This window comes from Phalangium opilio, unplaced genomic scaffold (assembly GCF_054372755.1).
Source record: "Phalangium opilio isolate 3A_F unplaced genomic scaffold, DU_Popi_V2 ptg000246l_1, whole genome shotgun sequence".
NCBI classification, from domain to species: domain Eukaryota; kingdom Metazoa; phylum Arthropoda; class Arachnida; order Opiliones; family Phalangiidae; genus Phalangium; species Phalangium opilio.
Window position 1 is genome coordinate 6940596 of NW_028324225.1, and position 12253 is coordinate 6952848.

General features: G+C 44.8%; 21 non-coding genes across 21 annotated transcripts; all 21 read left to right on the forward strand.

Annotated features, from left to right (window-relative positions):
* The first annotated feature begins 388 nt into the window (after positions 1-388).
* On the forward strand, positions 389-460 carry TRNAP-AGG (transfer RNA proline (anticodon AGG)). Its single transcript has one exon. It is a non-coding gene; the product is annotated as a tRNA-Pro (tRNA).
* A 1059-nt stretch (positions 461-1519) lies between these two features.
* On the forward strand, positions 1520-1591 carry TRNAP-AGG (transfer RNA proline (anticodon AGG)). Its single transcript has one exon. It is a non-coding gene; the product is annotated as a tRNA-Pro (tRNA).
* A 572-nt stretch (positions 1592-2163) lies between these two features.
* Positions 2164-2235, forward strand: TRNAP-AGG (transfer RNA proline (anticodon AGG)). The gene has a single exon. It is a non-coding gene; the product is annotated as a tRNA-Pro (tRNA).
* An 88-nt stretch (positions 2236-2323) lies between these two features.
* Positions 2324-2395, forward strand: TRNAP-AGG (transfer RNA proline (anticodon AGG)). Its single transcript has one exon. It is a non-coding gene; the product is annotated as a tRNA-Pro (tRNA).
* Positions 2396-3130: 735 nt separating this feature from the next.
* On the forward strand, positions 3131-3202 carry TRNAP-AGG (transfer RNA proline (anticodon AGG)). The gene has a single exon. It is a non-coding gene; the product is annotated as a tRNA-Pro (tRNA).
* A 735-nt stretch (positions 3203-3937) lies between these two features.
* Positions 3938-4009, forward strand: TRNAP-AGG (transfer RNA proline (anticodon AGG)). Its single transcript has one exon. It is a non-coding gene; the product is annotated as a tRNA-Pro (tRNA).
* Positions 4010-4422: 413 nt separating this feature from the next.
* Positions 4423-4494, forward strand: TRNAP-AGG (transfer RNA proline (anticodon AGG)). The gene has a single exon. It is a non-coding gene; the product is annotated as a tRNA-Pro (tRNA).
* An 894-nt stretch (positions 4495-5388) lies between these two features.
* Positions 5389-5460, forward strand: TRNAP-AGG (transfer RNA proline (anticodon AGG)). The gene has a single exon. It is a non-coding gene; the product is annotated as a tRNA-Pro (tRNA).
* Positions 5461-6032: 572 nt separating this feature from the next.
* On the forward strand, positions 6033-6104 carry TRNAP-AGG (transfer RNA proline (anticodon AGG)). Its single transcript has one exon. It is a non-coding gene; the product is annotated as a tRNA-Pro (tRNA).
* Positions 6105-6356: 252 nt separating this feature from the next.
* On the forward strand, positions 6357-6428 carry TRNAP-AGG (transfer RNA proline (anticodon AGG)). The gene has a single exon. It is a non-coding gene; the product is annotated as a tRNA-Pro (tRNA).
* Positions 6429-7000: 572 nt separating this feature from the next.
* On the forward strand, positions 7001-7072 carry TRNAP-AGG (transfer RNA proline (anticodon AGG)). Its single transcript has one exon. It is a non-coding gene; the product is annotated as a tRNA-Pro (tRNA).
* Positions 7073-7324: 252 nt separating this feature from the next.
* TRNAP-AGG (transfer RNA proline (anticodon AGG)) lies at positions 7325-7396 on the forward strand. The gene has a single exon. It is a non-coding gene; the product is annotated as a tRNA-Pro (tRNA).
* A 252-nt stretch (positions 7397-7648) lies between these two features.
* Positions 7649-7720, forward strand: TRNAP-AGG (transfer RNA proline (anticodon AGG)). Its single transcript has one exon. It is a non-coding gene; the product is annotated as a tRNA-Pro (tRNA).
* Positions 7721-8615: 895 nt separating this feature from the next.
* TRNAP-AGG (transfer RNA proline (anticodon AGG)) lies at positions 8616-8687 on the forward strand. Its single transcript has one exon. It is a non-coding gene; the product is annotated as a tRNA-Pro (tRNA).
* Positions 8688-9259: 572 nt separating this feature from the next.
* Positions 9260-9331, forward strand: TRNAP-AGG (transfer RNA proline (anticodon AGG)). Its single transcript has one exon. It is a non-coding gene; the product is annotated as a tRNA-Pro (tRNA).
* A 252-nt stretch (positions 9332-9583) lies between these two features.
* Positions 9584-9655, forward strand: TRNAP-AGG (transfer RNA proline (anticodon AGG)). Its single transcript has one exon. It is a non-coding gene; the product is annotated as a tRNA-Pro (tRNA).
* A 252-nt stretch (positions 9656-9907) lies between these two features.
* TRNAP-AGG (transfer RNA proline (anticodon AGG)) lies at positions 9908-9979 on the forward strand. The gene has a single exon. It is a non-coding gene; the product is annotated as a tRNA-Pro (tRNA).
* An 895-nt stretch (positions 9980-10874) lies between these two features.
* TRNAP-AGG (transfer RNA proline (anticodon AGG)) lies at positions 10875-10946 on the forward strand. The gene has a single exon. It is a non-coding gene; the product is annotated as a tRNA-Pro (tRNA).
* Positions 10947-11197: 251 nt separating this feature from the next.
* Positions 11198-11269, forward strand: TRNAP-AGG (transfer RNA proline (anticodon AGG)). The gene has a single exon. It is a non-coding gene; the product is annotated as a tRNA-Pro (tRNA).
* A 572-nt stretch (positions 11270-11841) lies between these two features.
* On the forward strand, positions 11842-11913 carry TRNAP-AGG (transfer RNA proline (anticodon AGG)). Its single transcript has one exon. It is a non-coding gene; the product is annotated as a tRNA-Pro (tRNA).
* A 252-nt stretch (positions 11914-12165) lies between these two features.
* On the forward strand, positions 12166-12237 carry TRNAP-AGG (transfer RNA proline (anticodon AGG)). The gene has a single exon. It is a non-coding gene; the product is annotated as a tRNA-Pro (tRNA).
* The last annotated feature ends 16 nt before the right edge of the window (positions 12238-12253 follow it).

Here is a 12253-nt window from a genome sequence, read left to right on the forward strand (position 1 = left end):
ACTATATAATTGCAACTAATTACAGGGTAGTCCTATGAGTTGAGCATGTTTTGCTTACACAGATTGTCCGTTGGTCTAGGGGTATGATACTCGCTTTGGCTGCGAGTCGTTCCGGGTTCAAATACCGGACAGGCCCGAGTTCTTTCAGAAGTAATTTAGCAACTATTTAAATGCAACTAATAACAGGGTAGACCTATGAGTTGGGCATATTTTTTACTTGAACACACGGTCCGTTGGTCTAGGGGTATGATACTCGCTTTGGCTGCGAGTGGTCCTGGTTTCAGATCCCGGACAGACCCGAGTTCTTTCAGAAGTAATTTAGTAACTTTTTAAATGCAACTAACTACAGGGTAGACCTATGAGTTGGGCATATTTTACTTGAACACACGGTCCGTTAGTCTAGGGGTATGATACTCGCTTAGGGTGCGAGTGGTCCCGGGTTCAAATCCCGGACGGACCCGAGTTTTTGCAGAAGTAGTTTTGGGACTATATAATTGCAACTAATTACAGGGTAGTCCTATGAGTTGAGCATGTTTTACTTACGCAGATTGTCCGTTGGTCTAGGGGTATGATACTCGCTTTGGCTGCGAGTCGTCCCGGGTTCAAATCCCGGACAGGCCCGAGTTCTTTCAGAAGTAATTTAGCAACTATTTATATGCAACTAATAACAGGGTAGACCTATGAGTTGGGCATATTTTTTACTTGAACACACGGTCCGTTGGTCTAGGGGTGTGATACTCGCTTAGGGTGCGAGTGGTCCCGGGTTCAAATCCCGAACGGACCCGAGTTTTAGCAGAAGTAATCTAGTGACTATTTAAATGCAACTAATTAATTTGTAGCCCTATGAATTGAGCATATTTCTATTCCATACATGGTGCGATGGTCTAGGGGTATGATACTCGCTTTGGGTGCGAGTGTTCTAGGTTTCAAATCCCGGACTTATCCGAGGTTTTGCAGAAGTAATTTTGTGACAATTTAATTGCAACTAATTACAGGGTAGTCCTATGAGTTGAGCATATTTTACTTACGCAGGTTGTCCGTTTTTCTAGGGGTATGATACTCGCTTTGGCTGCGAGTGGTCCCGGGTTCAGATCCCGGACAGACCCGAGTTCTTTCAGAAGTTTTTTAGTAACTTTTTAAATGCAACTAACTACAGGGTAGACCTATGAGTTGGGCATATTTTACTTGAACACACGGTCCGTTGGTCTAGGGGTATGATACTCGCTTTGAGTGCGTGTGTTCTAGGTTTCAAATCCCGGACGTACCCGAGTTTTTGCAGAAGTAGTTTTGGGACTATATAATTGCAACTAATTACAGGGTAGTCCTATGAGTTGAGCATGTTTTACTTACGCAGATTGTCCGTTGGTCTAGGGGTATGATACTCGCTTTGGCTGCGAGTCGTCCCGGGTTCAAATCCCGGACAGGCCCGAGTTCTTTCAGAAGTAATTTAGGAACTATTTATATGCAACTAATAACAGGGTAGACCTATGAGTTGGGCATATTTTTAAGTTGAACACACGGTCCGTTGGTCTAGGGGTATGATACTCGCTTAGGGTGCGAGTGGTCCCGGGTTCAAATCCCGGACGGACCCGAGTTTTAGCAGAAGTAATCTAGTGACTATTTTAATGCAACTAATTAATTTCTAGCCCTATGAATTGAGCATATTTCTATTCCATACATGGTGCGATGGTCTAGGGGTATGATACTCGCTTTGGGTGCGAGTGTTCTAGGTTTCAAATCCCGGACTTACCCGAGTTTTTGCAGAAGTAATTTTGTCACTATTTAATTGCAACTAATTACAGGGTAGTCCTATGAGTTGAGCATATTTTACTTACGCAGATTGTCCGTTTTTCTAGGGGTATGATACTCGCTTTGGCTGCGAGTGGTCCCGGGTTCAGATCCCGGACAGACCCGAGTTCTTTCAGAAGTAATTTAGTAACTTTTTAAATGCAACTAACTACAGGGTAGACCTATGAGCTGGGCATATTTTACTTGAACACACGGTCCGTTGGTCTAGGGGTATGATACTCGCTTTGGCTGCGAGTGCACCCGGGTTCAGATCCCGGAAGGGCCCGAGTTCTTTCAGAAGTAATTTAGTAACTTTTTAAATGCAACTAACTACAGGGTAGACCTATGAGTTGGGCATATTTTACTTGAACACACGGTCCGTTGGTCTAGGGGTACGATACTCGCTTAGGGTGCGAGTGGTCCCGGGTTCAAATCCCGGACGGACCGAGTTTTTGCAGAAGTAGTTTTGGGACTATATAATTGCAACTAATTACAGGGTAGTCCTATGAGTTGAGCATGTTTTGCTTACACAGATTGTCCGTTGGTCTAGGGGTATGATACTCGCTTAGGGTGCGAGTGGTCCCGGGTTCAAATCCCGGACGGACCCGAGTTTTAGCAGAAGTAATCTAGTGACTTTTTAAATGCAACTAATTAATTTGTAGCCCTATGAATTGAGCATATTTCTATTCCATACATGGTGCGATGGTCTAGGGGTATGATACTCGCTTTGGGAGCGAGTGTTCTAGGTTTCAAATCCCGGACTTATCCGAGTTTTTGCAGAAGTAATTTTGTGACTATTTAATTGCAACTAATTACAGGGTAGTCCTATGAGTTGAGCATATTTTACTTACGCAGATAGTCCGTTTTTCTAGGGGTATGATACTCGCTTTGGCTGCGAGTGGTCCCGGGTTCAGATCCCGGACAGACCCGAGTTCTTTCAGAAGTAATTTAGTAACTTTTTAAATGCAACTAACTACAGGGTAGACCTATGAGTTGGGCATATCTTACTTGAACACACGGTCCGTTGGTCTAGGGGTATGATACTCGCTTTGAGTGCGAGTGTTCTAGGTTTCAAATCCCGGACGTACCCGAGTTTTTGCAGAAGTAGTTTTGTGACTATTTAATTGCAACTAATTACAGGGTAGACCTATGAGTTGAGCATGTTTTACTTACGCAGATTGTCCTTTTGTCTAGGGGTATGATACTCGCTTTGGCTGCGAGTCGTCCCGGGTTCAAATCCCGGACAGGCCCGAGTTCTTTCAGAAGTAATTTATCAACTATTTAAATGCAACTAATAACAGGGCAGGCCTATGAGTTGGGCATATTTTTTACTTGAACACACGGTCCGTTGGTCTAGGGGTATGATACTTGCTTAGGGTGCGAGTGGTCCCGGGTTCAAATCCCGGACAGACCCGAGTTTTAGCAGAAGTAATCTAGTGACTATTTAAATGCAACTAATTAATTTGTAGCCCTATGAATTGAGCATATTTCTATTCCATACATGGTGCGATGGTCTAGGGGTATGATACTCGCTTTGGGTGCGAGTGTTCTAGGTTTCAAATCCCGGACTTATCTGAGTTTTTGCAGAAGTAGTTTTGTGACTATTTAATTGCAACTAATTACAGGGTAGACCTATGAGTTGAGCATGTTTTACTTACGCAGATTGTCCGTTTGTCTAGGGGTATGATACTCGCTTTGGCTGCGAGTCGTCCCGGGTTCAGATCCCGGACAGACCCGAGTTCTTTCAGAAGTAATTTAGTAACTTTTTAAATGCTACTAACTACAGGGTAGACCTATGAGTTGGGCATATCTTACTTGAACACACGGTCCGTTGGTCTAGGGGTATGATACTCGCTTTGAGTGCGAGTGTTCTAGGTTTCAAATCCCGGACGTACCCGATTTTTTGCAGAAGTAGTTTTGTGACTATTTAATTGCAACTAATTACAGGGTAGACCTATGAGTTGAGCATGTTTTACTTACGCAGATTGTCCGTTTGTCTAGGGGTATGATACTCGCTTTGGCTGCGAGTCGTCCCGGGTTCAAATCCCGGACAGGCCCGAGTTCTTTCAGAAGTAATTTATCAACTATTTAAATGCAACTAATAACAGGGTAGGCCTATGAGTTGGGCATATTTTTTACTTGAACACACGGTCCGTTGGTCTAGGGGTATGATACTTGCTTAGGGTGCGAGTGGTCCCGGGTTCAAATCCCGGACAGACCCGAGTTTTAGCAGAAGTAATCTAGTGACTATTTAAATGCAACTAATTAATTTGTAGCCCTATGAATTGAGCATATTTCTATTCCATACATGGTGCGATGGTCTAGGGGTATGATACTCGCTAAGGGTGCGAGTGGTCCCGGGTTCAAATCCCGGACGGACCCGAGTTTTTGCAGAAGTAATTTTGGGACTATATAATTGCAACTAATTACAGGGTAGACCTATGAGTTGAGCATGTTTTACTTACGCAGATTGTCCGTTTGTCTAGGGGTATGATACTCGCTTTGGCTGCGAGTCGTCCCGGGTTCAAATCCCGGACAGGCCCGAGTTCTTTCAGAAGTAATTTATCAACTATTTAAATGCAACTAATAACAGGGTAGGCCTATGAGTTGGGCATATTTTTTACTTGAACACACGGTCCGTTGGTCTAGGGGTATGATACTTGCTTAGGGTGCGAGTGGTCCCGGGTTCAAATCCCGGACAGACCCGAGTTTTAGCAGAAGTAATCTAGTGACTATTTAAATGCAACTAATTAATTTGTAGCCCTATGAATTGAGCATATTTCTATTCCATACATGGTGCGATGGTCTAGGGGTATGATACTCGCTTTGGGTGCGAGTGTTCTAGGTTTCAAATCCCGGACTTATCTGAGTTTTTGCAGAAGTAATTTTGTGACTATTTAATTGCAACTAATTACAGGGTAGTGCTATGAGTTGAGCATATTTTACTTACGCAGATTGTCCGTTTTTCTAGGGGTATGATACTCGCTTTGGCTGCGAGTGGTCCCGGGTTCAGATCCCGGACAGACCCGAGTTCTTTCAGAAGTAATTTAGTAACTTTTTAAATGCAACTAACTACAGGGTAGACCTATTCGTTGGGCATATTTTACTTGAACACACGGTCCGTTGGTCTAGGGGTATGATACTCGCTTTGGCTGCGAGTGGTCCCGGGTTCAGATCCCGGACAGACCCGAGTTCTTTCAGAAGTAATTTAGTAACTTTTTAAATGCAACTAACTACAGGGTAGACCTATTCGTTGGGCATATTTTACTTCAACACACGGTCCGTTGGTCTAGGGGTATGATACTCGCTTTGGCTGCGAGTGGTCCCGGGTTCAGATCCCGGACAGACCCGAGTTCTTTCAGAAGTAATTTAGTAACTTTTTAAATGCAACTAACTACAGGGTAGACCTATGAGTTGGGCTTATTTTACTTGAACACACGGTCCGTTGGTCTAGGGGTATGATACTCGCTTAGGGTGCGAGTGGTCCCGGGTTCAAATCCCGGGCAGACCCGAGTTCTTTCAGAAGTAATTTAGTAACTTTTTAAATGCAACTAACTACAGGGTAGACCTATTAGTTGGGCATATTTTACTTGAACACACGGTCCGTTGGTCTAGGGGTATGATACTCGCTTAGGGTGCGAGTGGTCCCGGGTTCAAATCCCGGACGGACCCGAGTTTTTGCAGAAGTAGTTTTGGGACTATATAATTGCAACTAATTACAGGGTAGTCCTATGAGTTGAGCATGTTTTACTTACGAGATTGTCCGTTGGTCTAGGGGTATGATACTCGCTTTGGCTGCGAGTCGTCCCGGGTTCAAATACCGGACAGGCCCGAGTTCTTTCAGAAGTAATTTAGCAACTATTTAAATGCAACAAATAACAGGGTAGACCTATGAGTTGGGCATATTTTTTACTTAAACACACGGTCCGTTGGTCTAGGGGTATGATACTCGCTTTGGCTGCGAGTGGTCCCGGGTTCAGATCCCGGACAGACCCGAGTTCTTTCAGAAGTAATTTAGTAACTTTTTAAATGCAACTAACTACAGGGTAGACCTATGAGTTGGGCATATTTTACTTGAACACACGGTCTGTTGGTCTAGGGGTATGATACTCGTTTGGCTGCGAGTGGTCCCGGGTTCAGATCCCGGACAGACCCGAGTTCTTTCAGAAGTAATTTAGTAACTTTTTAAATGCAACTAACTACAGGGTAGACCTATGAGTTGGGCATATTTTACTTGAACACACGGTCCGTTGGTCTAGGGGTATGATACTCGCTTAGGGTGCGAGTGGTCCCGGGTTCAAATCCCGGACGGACCCGAGTTTTTGCAGAAGTAGTTTTGGGACTATATAATTGCAACTAATTACAGGGTAGTCCTATGAGTTGAGCATGTTTTACTTACGCAGATTGTCCGTTGGTCTAGGTGTATGATACTCGCTTTGGCTGCGAGTCGTCCCGGGTTCAAATCCCGGACAGGCCCGAGTTCTTTCAGAAGTAATTTAGCAACTATTTAAATGCAACTAATAACAGGGTAGACCTATGAGTTGGGCATATTTTTAAGTTGAACACACGGTCCGTTGGTCTAGGGGTATGATACTCGCTTAGGGTGCGAGTGGTCCCGGGTTCAAATCCCGGACGGACCCGAGTTTTTGCAGAAGTAGTTTTGGGACTATATAATTGCAACTAATTACAGGGTAGTCCTATGAGTTGAGCATGTTTTACTTACGAGATTGTCCGTTGGTCTAGGGGTATGATACTCGCTTTGGCTGCGAGTCGTCCCGGGTTCAAATACCGGACAGGCCCGAGTTCTTTCAGAAGTAATTTAGCAACTATTTAAATGCAACAAATAACAGGGTAGACCTATGAGTTGGGCATATTTTTTACTTAAACACACGGTCCGTTGGTCTAGGGGTATGATACTCGCTTTGGCTGCGAGTGGTCCCGGGTTCAGATCCCGGACAGACCCGAGTTCTTTCAGAAGTAATTTAGTAACTTTTTAAATGCAACTAACTACAGGGTAGACCTATGAGTTGGGCATATTTTACTTGAACACACGGTCCGTTGGTCTAGGGGTATGATACTCGTTTGGCTGCGAGTGGTCCCGGGTTCAGATCCCGGAAAGACCCGAGTTCTTTCAGAAGTATTTTAGTAACTTTTTAAATGCAACTAACTACAGGGTAGACCTATAAGTTGGGCATATTTTACTTGAACACACGGTCCGTTGGTCTAGGGGTATGATACTCGCTTAGGGTGCGAGTGGTCCCGGGTTCAAATCCCGGACGGACCCGAGTTTTTGCAGAAGTAGTTTTGGGACTATATAATTGCAACTAATTACAGGGTAGTCCTATGAGCTGAGCATGTTTTACTTACGCAGATTGTCCGTTGGTCTAGGGGTATGATACTCGCTTTGGCTGCGAGTCGTCCCGGGTTCAAATCCCGGACAGGCCCGAGTTCTTTCAGAAGTAATTTAGCAACTATTTAAATGCAACTAATAACATGGTAGACCTATGAGTTGGGCATATTTTTAAGTTGAACACACGGTCCGTTGGTCTAGGGGTATGATACTCGCTTAGGGTGCGAGTGGTCCCGGGTTCAAATTCCGGACGGACCCGAGTTTTTGCAGAAGTAGTTTTGGGACTATATAATTGCAACTAATTACAGGGTAGTCCTATGAGTTGAGCATGTTTTACTTACGCAGATTGTCCGTTGGTCTAGGGGTATGATACTCGCTTTGGCTGCGAGTCGTCCCGGGTTCAAATCCCGGACAGGCCCGAGTTCTTTCAGAAGTAATTTAGCAACTATTTAAATGCAACTAATAACAGGGTAGACCTATGAGTTGGGCATATTTTTAAGTTGAACACACGGTCCGTTGGTCTAGGGGTATGATACTCGCTTAGGGTGCGAGTGGTCCCGGGTTCAAATCCCGGACGGACCCGAGTTTTTGCAGAAGTAGTTTTGGGACTATATAATTGCAACTAATTACAGGGTAGTCCTATAAGTTGAGCATGTTATACTTACGAGATTGTCCGTTGGTCTAGGGGTATGATACTCGCTTTGGCTGCGAGTCGTCCCGGGTTCAAATACCGGACAGGCCCGAGTTCTTTCAGAAGTAATTTAGCAACTATTTAAATGCAACAAATAACAGGGTAGACCTATGAGTTGGGCATATTTTTTACTTAAACACACGGTCCGTTGGTCTAGGGGTATGATACTCGCTTTGGCTGCGAGTGGTCCCGGGTTCAGATCCCGGACAGACCCGAGTTCTTTCAGAAGTAATTTAGTAACTTTTTAAATGCAACTAACTACAGGGTAGACCTATTCGTTGGGCATATTTTACTTGAACACACGGTCCGTTGGTCTAGGGGTATGATACTCGCTTTGGCTGCGAGTGGCCCCGGGTTCAGATCCCGGACAGACCCGAGTTCTTTCAGAAGTAATTTAGTAACTTTTTAAATGCAACTAACTACAGGGTAGACCTATTCGTTGGGCATATTTTACTTGAACACACGGTCCGTTGGTCTAGGGGTATGATACTCGCTTTGGCTGCGAGTGGTCCCGGGTTCAGATCCCGGACAGACCCGAGTTCTTTCAGAAGTAATTTAGTAACTTTTTAAATGCAACTAACTACAGGGTAGACCTATGAGTTGGGCATATTTTACTTGAACACACGGTCCGTTGGTCTAGGGGTATGATACTCGCTTAGGGTGCGAGTGGTCCCGGGTTCAAATCCCGGGCAGACCCGAGTTCTTTCAGAAGTAATTTAGTAACTTTTTAAATGCAACTAACTACAGGGTAGACCTATTAGTTGGGCATATTTTACTTGAACACACGGTCCGTTGGTCTAGGGGTATGATACTCGCTTAGGGTGCGAGTGGTCCCGGGTTCAAATCCCGGACGGACCCGAGTTTTTGCAGAAGTAGTTTTGGGACTATATAATTGCAACTAATTACAGGGTAGTCCTATGAGTTGAGCATGTTTTACTTACGAGATTGTCCGTTGGTCTAGGGGTATGATACTCGCTTTGGCTGCGAGTCGTCCCGGGTTCAAATACCGGACAGGCCCGAGTTCTTTCAGAAGTAATTTAGCAACTATTTAAATGCAACAAATAACAGGGTAGACCTATGAGTTGGGCATATTTTTTACTTAAACACACGGTCCGTTGGTCTAGGGGTATGATACTCGCTTTGGCTGCGAGTGGTCCCGGGTTCAGATCCCGGACAGACCCGAGTTCTTTCAGAAGTAATTTAGTAACTTTTTAAATGCAACTAACTACAGGGTAGACCTATGAGTTGGGCATATTTTACTTGAACACACGGTCCGTTGGTCTAGGGGTATGATACTCGTTTGGCTGCGAGTGGTCCCGGGTTCAGATCCCGGAAAGACCCGAGTTCTTTCAGAAGTATTTTAGTAACTTTTTAAATGCAACTAACTACAGGGTAGACCTATAAGTTGGGCATATTTTACTTGAACACACGGTCCGTTGGTCTAGGGGTATGATACTCGCTTAGGGTGCGAGTGGTCCCGGGTTCAAATCCCGGACGGACCCGAGTTTTTGCAGAAGTAGTTTTGGGACTATATAATTGCAACTAATTACAGGGTAGTCCTATGAGCTGAGCATGTTTTACTTACGCAGATTGTCCGTTGGTCTAGGGGTATGATACTCGCTTTGGCTGCGAGTCGTCCCGGGTTCAAATCCCGGACAGGCCCGAGTTCTTTCAGAAGTAATTTAGCAACTATTTAAATGCAACTAATAACATGGTAGACCTATGAGTTGGGCATATTTTTAAGTTGAACACACGGTCCGTTGGTCTAGGGGTATGATACTCGCTTAGGGTGCGAGTGGTCCCGGGTTCAAATTCCGGACGGACCCGAGTTTTTGCAGAAGTAGTTTTGGGACTATATAATTGCAACTAATTACAGGGTAGTCCTATGAGTTGAGCATGTTTTACTTACGCAGATTGTCCGTTGGTCTAGGGGTATGATACTCGCTTTGGCTGCGAGTCGTCCCGGGTTCAAATCCCGGACAGGCCCGAGTTCTTTCAGAAGTAATTTAGCAACTATTTAAATGCAACTAATAACAGGGTAGACCTATGAGTTGGGCATATTTTTAAGTTGAACACACGGTCCGTTGGTCTAGGGGTATGATACTCGCTTAGGGTGCGAGTGGTCCCGGGTTCAAATCCCGGACGGACCCGAGTTTTTGCAGAAGTAGTTTTGGGACTATATAATTGCAACTAATTACAGGGTAGTCCTATAAGTTGAGCATGTTATACTTACGAGATTGTCCGTTGGTCTAGGGGTATGATACTCGCTTTGGCTGCGAGTCGTCCCGGGTTCAAATACCGGACAGGCCCGAGTTCTTTCAGAAGTAATTTAGCAACTATTTAAATGCAACAAATAACAGGGTAGACCTATGAGTTGGGCATATTTTTTACTTAAACACACGGTCCGTTGGTCTAGGGGTATGATACTCGCTTTGGCTGCGAGTGGTCCCGGGTTCAGATCCCGGACAGACCCGAGTTCTTTCAGAAGTAATTTAGTAACTTTTTAAATGCAACTAACTACAGGGTAGACCTATTCGTTGGGCATATTTTACTTGAACACACGGTCCGTTGGTCTAGGGGTATGATACTCGCTTTGGCTGCGAGTGGCCCCGGGTTCAGATCCCGGACAGACCCGAGTTCTTTCAGAAGTAATTTAGTAACTTTTTAAATGCAACTAACTACAGGGTAGACCTATTCGTTGGGCATATTTTACTTGAACACACGGTCCGTTGGTCTAGGGGTATGATACTCGCTTTGGCTGCGAGTGGTCCCGGGTTCAGATCCCGGACAGACCCGAGTTCTTTCAGAAGTAATTTAGTAACTTTTTAAATGCAACTAACTACAGGGTAGACCTATGAGTTGGGCATATTTTACTTGAACACACGGTCCGTTGGTCTAGGGGTATGATACTCGCTTAGGGTGCGAGTGGTCCCGGGTTCAAATCCCGGGCAGACCCGAGTTCTTTCAGAAGTAATTTAGTAACTTTTTAAATGCAACTAACTACAGGGTAGACCTATTAGTTGGGCATATTTTACTTGAACACACGGTCCGTTGGTCTAGGGGTATGATACTCGCTTAGGGTGCGAGTGGTCCCGGGTTCAAATCCCGGACGGACCCGAGTTTTTGCAGAAGTAGTTTTGGGACTATATAATTGCAACTAATTACAGGGTAGTCCTATGAGTTGAGCATGTTTTACTTACGAGATTGTCCATTGGTCTAGGGGTATGATACTCGCTTTGGCTGCGAGTCGTCCCGGGTTCAAATACCGGACAGGCCCGAGTTCTTTCAGAAGTAATTTAGCAACTATTTAAATGCAACAAATAACAGGGTAGACCTATGAGTTGGGCATATTTTTAAGTTGAACACACGGTCCGTTGGTCTAGGGGTATGATACTCGCTTAGGGTGCGAGTGGTCCCGGGTTCAAATCCCGGACGGACCCGAGTTTTTGCAGAAGTAGTTTTGGGACTATATAATTGCAACTAATTACAGGGTAGTCCTATGAGTTGAGCATGTTTTACTTACGAGATTGTCCGTTGGTCTAGGGGTATGATACTCGCTTTGGCTGCGAGTCGTCCCGGGTTCAAATACCGGACAGGCCCGAGTTCTTTCAGAAGTAATTTAGCAACTATTTAAATGCAACAAATAACAGGGTAGACCTATGAGTTGGGCATATTTTTTACTTAAACACACGGTCCGTTGGTCTAGGGGTATGATACTCGCTTTGGCTGCGAGTGGTCCCGGGTTCAGATCCCGGACAGACCCGAGTTCTTTCAGAAGTAATTTAGTAACTTTTTAAATGCAACTAACTACAGGGTAGACCTATGAGTTGGGCATATTTTACTTGAACACACGGTCCGTTGGTCTAGGGGTATGATACTCGTTTGGCTGCGAGTGGTCCCGGGTTCAGATCCCGGAAAGACCCGAGTTCTTTCAGAAGTAATTTAGTAACTTTTTAAATGCAACTAACTACAGGGTAGACCTATAAGTTGGGCATATTTTACTTGAACACACGGTCCGTTGGTCTAGGGGTATGATACTCGCTTAGGGTGGGAGTGGTCCCGGGTTCAAATCCCGGACGGACCCGAGTTTTTGCAGAAGTAGTTTTGGGACTATATAATTGCAACTAATTACAGGGTAGTCCTATGAGCTGAGCATGTTTTACTTACGCAGATTGTCCGTTGGTCTAGGGGTATGATACTCGCTTTGGCTGCGAGTCGTCCCGGGTTCAAATCCCGGACAGGCCCGAGTTCTTTCAGAAGTAATTTAGCAACTATTTAAATGCAACTAATAACATGGTAGACCTATGAGTTGGGCATATTTTTAAGTTGAACACACGGTCCGTTGGTCTAGGGGTATGATACTCGCTTAGGGTGCGAGTGGTCCCGGGTTCAAATTCCGGACGGACCCGAGTTTTTGCAGAAGT